We start from the raw sequence: 11,622 nt of genomic DNA, 5'->3' as shown, positions 1-11,622 counted from the left end.
TCAGGTGTAGGGTGTATCTTGTATGCTCGATGTGCAGCGTCTCTCAGATTCATGAGCTGTTTTAGTTCATCAGTCAGACAAGGTGCAGGTTTCCTTTTTACTTTTCTGGTCTTTATTGGAGCGTATTTGTCATATAGTTGAGTAATTTTGTTAGTGAAATCTTGGAGTTTGTCATTTATGTCCATGAGGGGAGAAGAGATAATCCCCCAAACCATTTCTTGTGCCTCAGCTTCGAGCTCAGGCAAATTTATGCGTTTGAAGTCTCGGTATGTAGACAGTTTTTGTCTCCTTCTAGGACATTCTAGTGAGTACGTCATGAAAATGATATCATGGGCAGACATGCCAGGCGCAGATATATGAGAGATTCGGATTATTCTGTTTGGAGATTTCGTTGCGAATATATCTATGAAAGTGTGACTGGTAGTCGTGTGATGAGTAGATGCCAGCTGAAGTAGCGTCATATTTGAGGAAGAAGGCATCCTCTTAAACTTCCTAGTGGAAGGACTATTGTGCAGAAAATTAATGTTAGTGTCACCTGCTATAATTACATGTTCATATGACGATTCGAGACCAAAGAGGGCAGTTTCGAAGCAGGCGAACCCACCTACTTTAGGAGGTTTGTTAAGGACACATATTAAGCACTTTGTGTTAAGGGATTTGATCTCTATGACCACATATTCCTCTTGTAAGGATAAATAACAAACTAAGACGGTAGAACAACATGGACGTGCAATTATGTAATATAAATATAAGTGAATGTATTTACGTGTATAAATTTGCAATATACAAAGAAATGTAGATATACTTGTAGTAGCATAAGGCGGTTAAAACCCATTGACTTGCACTCAGTGAGCAAACTACGAGCCCCAATGTAAATAAGGCTACTATATACTGACTCCCTAAATAAAGAGACTTATTTCTGACAGTATACGGTAGGGGGGCATTTGTGATGTACCTTTTGTATCTTGTTTTTATTTTTTAGATTTCTTCAAAGGCAAAGAGAACAGATGAAGCGGTAGCCGAGCGTAGAGCCTGCGCCTACCGTCATGTATTTTTGATTTTCAAGTGCTTAAAAAAAAAAAAAAAAAGATGTTTTTCCTGTTCCTCGGTAAGAGGAGGGACTCGCTTTCTGCTAATGAACGAAGGTAGGCACACGTTAATTTAGAGCGTAATCAGTAGTATCCATTTTAGGTTGAGAGAATAACTAAAAAAGTCTGTATTTTTGATGTGTGTAGAAGAAGTAATACATTCGTATTTCACCAGTGAAAAATTGAGTTATTATTCCAAGTAGTACTGTAATATAGAATTCAAGAAGCCCACCTGTGTACTTCGGAGCTAATACGAAGATCCAATTACAAAAGGAATGATGGACACAGTCAAGATTTTATAGGTGGATACGGTGATCGGACGTATTATTAATTGGTAAACATAAATCTACAACAATAAAAAGACTACATCGTCCATGCAGAACTAATATGAACCCATTTACAGGCATAGCCCAGCTTATATTACTTGTCCGAGTGCTGAAAAATTAATCTAATTATTTCCATATATCTTAACATTTGTTATTATTATTATGTTTTTTATTATATTGTAGCCGGCCGGGGTGGCCGAGCGGTTCTACGCGCTACAGTCTGGAACCGCGCGATCGCTACGTTCGCAGGTTCGAATCCTGGATGTGTGTGATGTCCTTAGGTTAGTTAGGTTTAAGTAGTTCTAAGTTCTAGGGGACTGATGACCACAGCAGTTCAGTCCCATAGTGCTCAGAGCCATTTGAACCAATTTATTATATTGTACCACCTGTCTGGCGTTCTCCACCTCTCCTTTCTCTGCTCATCTCCACCCCACCCCTCTTTGCCCATCTCCTCTACTCCTCCTCCCCCATCTGCCCAAATCTTCTCCTCGTCCCTCAACATACACCTACTTCTCCTCCCTTCTCTGTCCATCTTTCCCTCCACCTTTCTTTCTATTGACCTTTTCCCGCCCTCTCTGTCCATCTACTACTCCTTGATCTCTCCCTCTATCTCCTCCACACCAATTCTCTTCATGTCTCCGCCTCTCCCCTCCTATTGATCTCCGCCTCCCTCCTGTCTCTTTGTCCAACTCCACCTACCCCCATCTATCTCTCCATTTCCTCCTTCCCCTTATCCCTATCCATTTCCTACTGCTCCCTCTCGCTATCTTCCTGCTCCTGCTTCTCCTCCTCCCCATATCTCCCGATTCCTCCTCTCCTTCTGCCCTCTCTCCTTATTATAATAAAACTGTTTATGATGAGATAAATGTACTAACCGATCTTGGATCATATGTAATGACCGATTCCCAAATTGAAGAGACGAAACCCAGAAATCCACTACCATATAGCTATATGAAAATGTATGAACATCAACATATATAAGCACTTTACGTAATTACTATGATTATTACGGACTTCTTAAAAAGATAAGCAATGATATAAATTATTTGTACTTTATTTTTGTAACGTATGTCCCAATGATGATTTTGGATGAATAGATCAATATACGATAGTATTTTCTTTGTTACATGGTGTTATAGGTAATTTCTTTCTTCTGGTTCGGTATGATTTTGGATTGCAGCTGGGTTCACACACGTAACAAATGTGTCGCCACAGCTAGTAGCATACAGTAGTTCCAAGGCAGTTGCATGTGTGAACTCACAGTTTTTAGTGGTGCAACTCAAGGGATGCAACTTATGTCAACTTGGCTGTATTTTGTTGTGACACTTTCTTTCCACCACTGCTCCCTTGTGTCTGTATTATGAAACACGAGAATTCTGTGACAGTTATCGTGGAGTAAATGCTGCTGTACTCCATTCGATTTCAGGATGTTTCCATTTTGTTACCGAAGATAGTGAGAAAAATGGTCGGCAGGTGCACTTTCACAGCTTTTAGAACTACAAGAACAACAACCTATGTTTGGTACAACAATCTATGTTTGATTTTCTGTCAGTGTGTGTGTGCCACGATGTTAAAAGATGTTTAGACAAACAAATAAAGCTGAAAATGTAACGAACAAGAAGCAGTACAAACAAGTAAGCAAACAGGCATCTTTTCCGGAGTTCCACCTTCATTTGCTATTGCTACAAATGAGTAGCCCAGTTGCAAAAGCGGCAAAGTCAGTTTTAAAAGATTGTTGAGAAAAGCCGAAAAACGTAGCCTTGCGGTCACAGCAATATTACAGCGGTGGTTGAAGACCAAATCAAAAATGTATCTATAATCCTCCTACATTAACACCTTATTAGTATTTTTATGTAAAAATTTGTACTTAGTCCGTTCTGCAAGCGAATGGGCCAGTTAGCCGCTTCTGCAACTGCTTCGGCGGCCGTGATAGAATGCAGTCGGTTGCAAAACCGGCCAAACAATTAATTCCGGTGTTTCAATGTCGGTAAGAATGGTAGTCTACAGTAGTATATTAAAATAATGCGAAAGGAAGAAAATTAAACGATCACAGTGCTGAAATACTATTTTATTTTCAATATTTAAAAAGACTGAAACCTTTACATAAAAAACTAAACATGAACTACTACAAGGTACAATGTTAATATTACTCAGATTTCATCACTGAATTCAGTCTTAGCACCTGTCATAAAAATGAGAAATCTTTGGAAACAAATCTTGGGAAAATGAAATATTGCAAAGAAACAATCACAGGGTAAATCGAAACATAGAGCCTTTATGGTATGTTCGGGGAATCGTCGACATCTAAGACCTCAAAATCAAGTCATTCATCCTCACTGTTTTGACATTCGTCTGCTTTCATGAACTTCTGCTGTTCAAAAACATCAGTGTAGAATTTTAACTTTTCCTGCTGGGGCCATGTCTCTCCCCAGTGTAGTTCTAAGAGCTGCTTAACGTCCATAGTTTTTGCTTTTTTCAGTGGGACGTCTTTTGGAATCTCCTCAGGAAGAGTTTCTTTCGTGATACGTTTGCCTCTTTAAAGAATAGATTTCGGCTCTCCACTTTCAAAATTGAAGAATGCTTCTCCTTGCTTCTGTTTGCTGTCTTTGATATGATAATTCTCTTCGATTTTGGAAACTGGAAGTGCCAGGATCCAGGAGCTTTGATGACGTCAGTGACGATCTACTTCCAGTCTCTCACTTTGCAGTTGCACAACCCCAAATGCACCACTGTTGCGAATTTTTCCATTATGCCGACGTACACTGCAGGGTTTTCGATTATGCTCAATTTTGAAAATTTTGTCTCCATATTTCCAAAAACTCTATCAGGGGGTATAAAAGAATGACTGACGATCGGGAACCACACTTAAATGCTCTCTACTTGTACTGGAGCAGCGTACAGGAACCAGTACATCAACATACCAGTCATTGTTTTATTCTTGTTTGCCCACAGCATCCATCCAAAAAGAGGCGTAGTTTGGTGACACCATGCAAATTGGTGTTAAGCAGTTGATGATAAAGAGGTGAAGTAATCTATTCCGACCCCTTTGCAAATTCGTTCTCCAGCCAAACCTACGAGGTCACATTGTCTTTCGTCTGACTGCTCGTAGAGGAATCTCGGCAAACCTCACGGTTTGTTCATCTGTCTGTAATAATAAGCCGCCTGACCTGGGACTTTAGGAAGGACTAAATTTTTCTGGTAGTCATAACTTAAGATTAGTTGACCTTCGATGTCTTCCTTCAGTCTTTCATAAATGACATCGCTCCAAACTTTGTGAGCTGTAAGCTGATGTTCCAAATTTTTCTTTTCCATTGGCCAATTTTCCAAGGAAATCATTCTTTGTACGGACGAGCATGTAGAGATGCGTCAATATAAGGTGCTCCGAAGCCGATATTAAAAATATTGCAGAATATTGTCCGGTGGTAGGCATTTACATCCATGTCAGGATGTTTGTCACAGAACATTTTCCACATTATTTTTACATTTAATTCACTGGGCAAATATTGACAATATAGCATTTTTCCTCTAGAATGGTGACTTTTGATCGGCTTGAATTGTTCAGTGAGTCTGACAACTGCATTTTCCCTATATTCGTACAACTTCGTTCTTCTGCCACCTACTCTTCTTTCAGCGGTTATTTTGCTTTTAAAATTTTTGATGAATCCGCTTTACGTCCTGCAATGTTAACAGTTTGGCATCTGTGGAAACCCTTTCGGTTAGTATCTACACATAAATGAAAAAAAAATTGAACACATGCTGATAGTAGTTTTATGTCAATTCAATCAGAAGTTCCCCATTTCTGTTTCCAAATACGTTGAATTTACAAGAAATGTGTTCCAGATAAGGTTAGGTAATGCTGCTAGGTCATTAATTCCAACAACATTATACCTGTAATGAATATCTGAATATTACTACAAGCAGTGGTCTCCCTTACCTCTTCCTTTTCTCAACATTTCGTTTCCATTGCTGTACATTCCATCTTCTATTCCTAGAAATAGAGTTTCTCATGGCATCTTCACTCTCATCATTAACGCTAATCTCAGCTCTATTGTCGTCGGATTTGTCGAAATGTACTTCAGTAGTACAAATTTCCTCTTCATTATCCTTGTCGGTTTCAACTGTGCTACAATAAAACTGCCTACAAAGTCGCTTTAACCCTGGAGTGGGAGCGTGGGGTACACCTGTCCCCCAGCGGCTTTACATAGGATTATTTCCGTTACGTTTAAAGTTCCCACGCTCAGTACCTTTCAAATCGGTGCATTGTTGAAGATCCGTTTACAGTTAACGTCAGTTGAAAAACTAAACACAGAGCAGCAGGATGCTGAAGTGAGTTGGGGTACAATTGTCCACCACGCGCCTATCTACGTAACAATTTCTTAAGGTAGGTGTTTTCCTTTTTTAAAACATTTTGCATACTAAATTTGTTGTAAGTACAATATTTAAAATTTTTATTAATCTGAATAAAATAACTATGTTAACTAAAGTGATTACTTACGCAGTCTTCAACATGTACTAAATTTACAGAAACTGATACTCATAAGTATGTTGTTTTTTAGTGATGTTAGATCCGAAGAAAAGAAGAGTGGATGTGTCGTCCGACCGTGAAGTATAGATGAGGTGGCTCGAAGAAGATGCAGAGAGTGATAAAAATGACATAGGCCTATTTGATTCTGAAGAATTGATTCAAATGAAGATGGATCGACTAATGGAAAGCGATCATGATACTGGACAATCTGCAGATGAATACGATAATAAGTACTGTGAGTCTAGTATTTCCTATTATCTTAGGAAGAACAGTAAAACAAAATGGTCTAAGTCTTTTCCTAAAAGAAACGTGAGAACTAGGTCAGAGAATATAATAACTCATCTACCTGGCCCCAAGATGCAAGCATCAGCAGTACTTTCAGAAAGTTCCTAGATCTTTTCTTAGACAGTAGCGTTTACAAAATTATAGTTAACTGCACAAATATTTATGTAAGAAATTTGAAAAGCAAATTTCAGAGACATAGAGATGCTAGATTCACTGATGAGACTGATATAAGAGCACTTTTCGGTATACTCTACCTAATAGGAACGCTAAGAAGTTCTTGAAAAAACACTGAATTACGGCGAGGTGCACGTGTTCTACTAGGCATAAATTCAACAGTTAACACCACAGTTCCAGAGGTTCCAAAGGACGTTGCTACAAGTGTGGAAGGCAGAAAGACAAGTCAACTAGAAAATGATGTCATAAATGTAAAAGGTGGATGTGTTCGCCTCATTTGCAAAGAGTATGTGTTAACTGTCTCTGAAATAAATTATTGAATTTTTTTTATATTTGTGTTTTATTTCCATCGCTATACACATACAAATATAGAAAAAGCAAATAAAGAACATTTGATAGGCTAATCATTGCAATGAGTAATTAAGAAAAACAAATGGGGGACAGGAGTCCCCCACACGCCTTAACCCGTAATGATACAGCACGCGCCTACTGCAGGGTTAAAATACACAACGCAAAGAGTGTGCTGGAATGTGTAACACAAACAGCCTAATTAATACACGACCATGAAACAAGATCTTGTCACCACCTCCATCTAGATAGAAAGAACAAGGCAAAGACGCAAAAATGTATATTTTATAATGGGATAAAACTGCATAACAAATTACCACAGGAAACCAAATAAATAAATGAGCCCCTCACTTTCAAACAAAAGCTTAAAACCTTATACTGTAAAAGAATATTTAACATAGATATAGATTATTAGCAACATATGACATTATCACCAAAATATGATGTAATTATAAATGTGTGTATGACTAGTTATAAAAACTACACAAAATATGAGAAATCTGTTTCATTGTAAACGTAAATGTGTGCTCATGTATTATAAACTGACGACATCCATACAATATATATTGTTCCACGGATGAATAAATAAATAAATAGGTCTTTTTATCCGATAACAATGATTTCTCGCACTTTCCTTCCTACAATGTAACAGTACAAGGGAAATCATATGAGAATCTACCCAATACTGCCAACCCAAATATTTTAGTCACATGTAGCTAAAAATCGGAACTTTTAAAAAGTGTTACGTGTGACAAGACGATATGTCCGGTTCTGCAACCGTACCCTTTGTCGGCAGCCATTATCCCGTTAATACTCTATTTGGCCACTTTTGCACCCTAACGCATTGAAAACATAAGAACCGTTTTTGAAGCCTGATCGATACATTATTACATAGACCGGAAAATCTGTACATAGCCGCTTTTGCAACTGAGCTACTCAAATACAGTAAAAGTGAAATTAAATGGATTATGAAAGCATGCTTTTCACATCACTTCCTTATCTTTTTGGTTATCCGAAATCCAGCATCAAAAAACAAATTAATTAACGAGACCAAATGTGTCATATTACTAGAGCAAATATGCATTTAAGAACAGAAAAACGTTCCAAATTGCCTTCCTCATGCTATGTTATTCATGGGGCTCCGGAAAGGCTCAAAATCATGAAAAGTTCAATTTTTACTTTTTTGCGTTTTAATAGATATATAATTTATTCAATTCCGAAGACTACAACTATTTTTAAATTTTTTTTGAAATGTGTTCTACATGGGCGTGACCCACTGTGGCGCTGTTAAACTGCTGTCAAATGGTGTTATTATTAACGTCCGTGTTCATCAGGTACATTTTAGTGATGTGAGATAAAGTATGTGTTGTGGCTAACCTGTGATGGTTCAATATATATCGCTGGTGTGATTGTCGATTGTTTCATGTTTATTTACTCTGTCGTTATCTCGAAAATATTCGTAATTCTGTGTCTTGAGTCTCTGTTTTGTTGAAGTATAATAATGAGTAAAAGTAAAGTTATTAGAAATCCTCTGAAGGCTTTTAAGAAAAGGAGAAATGTTGGAAAGCCAAAGGTATGTGTTATTACTGTAAACAATAAAGACGATGAAAATCCCCAACATAGCTTGTGTCCCAAAGAAGAAGACAGTTGGTGTAAATATAACAAAGGATTGCTAACTGGTGAAGTGTACACTCATAAGCATAGTCTGCCTCATGCAATAATGGAGGTGATAAAACCTATTTTCAGAGACTTAGCAGCACCTGAACTGTTGAAAAAGTGTATTCACGGAAAAACTCAAAACCCCAATGAAAGTGTAAATAGTGTTATATGGTCGAGAATCCCCAAGACTGTATTTGTTGGAATAGAAACACTTCACTTTGGTGTGTATGATGCTGTTGCGACTTTCAATGATGGCAACATTGTAAGGTGCAAGGTCTTTAGAAATATGAGAATGAAGATAGGTTCTAACATGGTACGAGCGATGCTTGCTTTAGACAAGGAACGCCTTCGGGCTGCAGACAGGGCTGTAAAGAGTCTAGAAATACAAGGAAGAGTAAACAGGAGGAGGAACAAGAGGAAGCTGGAGGAGGAGTTTGCAGAGGATGAAGATAATCCATCGTATGGACCTGGAATGCACTAAAAATTTAATCCAATCTTTGTCGCTCGATTCCCAAAACTTTTATTTTCTCATAGTAATTACATGTTTTCTAAGGATCTTCCAAACATATTTGTTCCAAACTTTCAGTAAATGTTACACAGTACCTTCTGCATAATTTAACACAGCCTTTTTCCAAAAAACTGTATATTTTTGAATATATAAATAAAAAATTGCAAAAAAAATGTTGTGAATTTTCATTACAATTGAAAAAAAATCATCTTTAATAACTGAACTAAAATTTTGTAAAATCCCTGTATTAAGTTGTAGCCCATATTCCAATAAATAATCTGTAAAAAGTTCAACTTCCTACTTGTGAGGAAAGATGTAATTTATAAGCGTTATTTTAACATTGCAAGTATAGGGCGTTCCGGAGCCCCTTAAGCAGTGTAAATTTTAATATTTAAAAACAGTTGCTGGCACACGACAGAAATAATGATCAAGAAGCAATCGTAAACGGTAGTCTGGTAATGTTTTGGGCTACTTAAAATGGTGACAGGCACTGCCCACTCTAGCTTCGGGACAACATACAGTACAAGTCCAAAGTACAATCTCCCTTCCTTTTTTTACCTCCATGACTAACCCCTCTCTTGTCCTGAACAAGGTGGCGATACCTGGGAAACTCCCTGCTCTTCAAAAAATGAGAGGCTGTGAATTACTTGGATATGGGTCCCCCACTCTATCAAATTGATTGATTGATGTGTGTGGTACACTTTTTTCTTGCATACTATTGTTGGATACTAGGACTGGTAAATGTGGTGGAGAATTTTGGGATTTGATCCTGTAACCGTCCAGTTTCCAAACTTTACTCTACTCCCTTATGGATTTTTTTTCCTCACACCCTGTTAGCGAATACTGCCACAGGTAAGTCGTTTAGCAGGAAGTCCATTACATTGGAGGTAACAGAATTTAAAATTTCAGCTCAGTTGTGTTATGTCCTTAAAAAATTTGCAGGAGACGGTGGCAGGGATTTAGCTGGGGTGTGCTTGCAATACCACTATCAGAAACATCAAATTTATCAATGAGGAATTTGATATTGCTGTTGGTTTTTAAATCATTATATTAATCCCTAAGTTGGTTCTCTCAACTGCACGAAGATGAAGAAGGAGGAGGAGGAAGAAGGGTCTATCATGTGATAGGATAACAATAAACAACAAATATCCATCCATCCATCCACATCCATACTCCGCAAGCCACCTGACGGTGTGTGGTGGGGGGTACCTCTATCGGTTCTACCGTCTATTCCAGTCTCGTATTGTTTGTGGAAAGAAGGATTGTCGGTATCCCTCTGTGTGGGCTCTAATCTATCTGATTTTATCCTCATCGTCTCTTCGCGAGATATACGTAGGAGGGAGCAATGTACTGCTTGACTCCTCAGTGAAGGTATGTTCTCGAAACTTCAACAAAAGCCCGTACCGAGCTACTGAGCATCTCTCCTGCAGAGTCTTCCACTGGAGTTTATCTATCATCTACGTAACGCGTTCGTGATTACTAAATGATCCTGTAATGAAGCGCGCTGCTCTCCGTTAGATCTTCTCTATCTCTTCTATCAACCCCATCTGGTACGGATCCCACACTGGTGAGCAGTATTCAAGCAGTGGGCGAACAAGTGCACTGTAATCTACTTCCTTTGTTTTCGGATTGCATTTCCTTAGGATTCTTCCAATGAATCTCAGTCTGGTATCTGCTTTACCAACGATCAACTTCATATGATCATTCCATTTTAAATCGCTCCTAATGTGTACTCCCATTTAATTTATGGAATTAACTGCTTCCAGTTGCTGACCTGCTATATTGTAGCTAAATGATAAGGGATCTTTCTTTCTATGTATTCACAGCACATTACACTTGTCTACATTGAGATTCAATTGCCATTCCCTGCACCATGCGTAAATTTGCTGCAGATCCTCCTGCATTTCAGTACAATTTTCCATTGTTACAACCTCTCGATATACCACAGCATCATCCGCAAAAACCCTCAGTGAATTTCCGATGTTATCCACAAGGTCATTTACGTATATTGCGAATAGCAACAGTCGTACGACACTCCCCTGGGGCACATCTTAAATCACTTTTACTTCAGAAGACTTCTCTCCATTGAGAATGACATGCTGCGTTCTGTTACCCAGGAACTCTTCAATCCAATCACACAATTGGTCTAATAGTCCATATTCTCTTACTTTGTTCATTAAACGAGTGTGGGGAACTGTATCGAACGCCTTGCGGAAGTCAACGAAACACGGCATCTGCCTGGAAACCCGTGTCTATGGCCCTCTGAGTCTCGTGGATGAATAGCGTGAGCTGGGTTTCACACGATCGTCTTTTTAGAAACCCATGGTGATTTCTACAGAGTAGATTTCTAGTCTCCAGAAAAGTCATTATACTAGAACATAATACTGCAACATCTCCGCTGCAAAACAGAGTCCACTGGACTATACTGAGCAGTAAACACCACATACTTTATACTATGTTCCATTCCATAGTAGTAGTTGTCACAGTTAGAAGTCGGAGATCACTGAAACACTCGTACATCCTGTGTGCTCGAGTCCCAATGTCCACACGCAGTGTGCCAGGCCAGAGGTGGCATAGCGTTAGTTGCCACAGTTGGTGCACATCTCATCGATCGTGCCAGATCTGCAGCCGAGCTCAGCCTGCTGGAGAGGACCGCCCGACTGTGCACGGTGTCCAGGATGACTGGACTGGCAGGACTTCGAATCTTAT

The 11,622-nt window shown here is 38.8% G+C and overlaps 1 long non-coding RNA gene across 2 annotated transcripts; it reads left to right on the top strand.

The window, feature by feature from the left end:
- The first annotated feature begins 371 nt into the window (after positions 1–371).
- Positions 372–6,664, top strand: LOC126259846 (uncharacterized). Of its 2 annotated transcripts, none has more exons than XR_007546568.1 (3): positions 372–616; positions 983–1,145; positions 5,971–6,664. It is a non-coding gene; the product is annotated as an uncharacterized LOC126259846 (long non-coding RNA). The 2 variants fall into 2 exon arrangements; XR_007546569.1 differs by having other exon boundaries at positions 372–871.
- The last annotated feature ends 4,958 nt before the right edge of the window (positions 6,665–11,622 follow it).

The sequence above is a fragment of the Schistocerca nitens genome, chromosome 5 (genome assembly GCF_023898315.1).
Source record: "Schistocerca nitens isolate TAMUIC-IGC-003100 chromosome 5, iqSchNite1.1, whole genome shotgun sequence".
NCBI classification, from domain to species: domain Eukaryota; kingdom Metazoa; phylum Arthropoda; class Insecta; order Orthoptera; family Acrididae; genus Schistocerca; species Schistocerca nitens.
The sequence above is the reverse complement of the archived record's forward strand: the minus strand, read 5'-3'. Positions and strand labels throughout refer to the sequence as shown.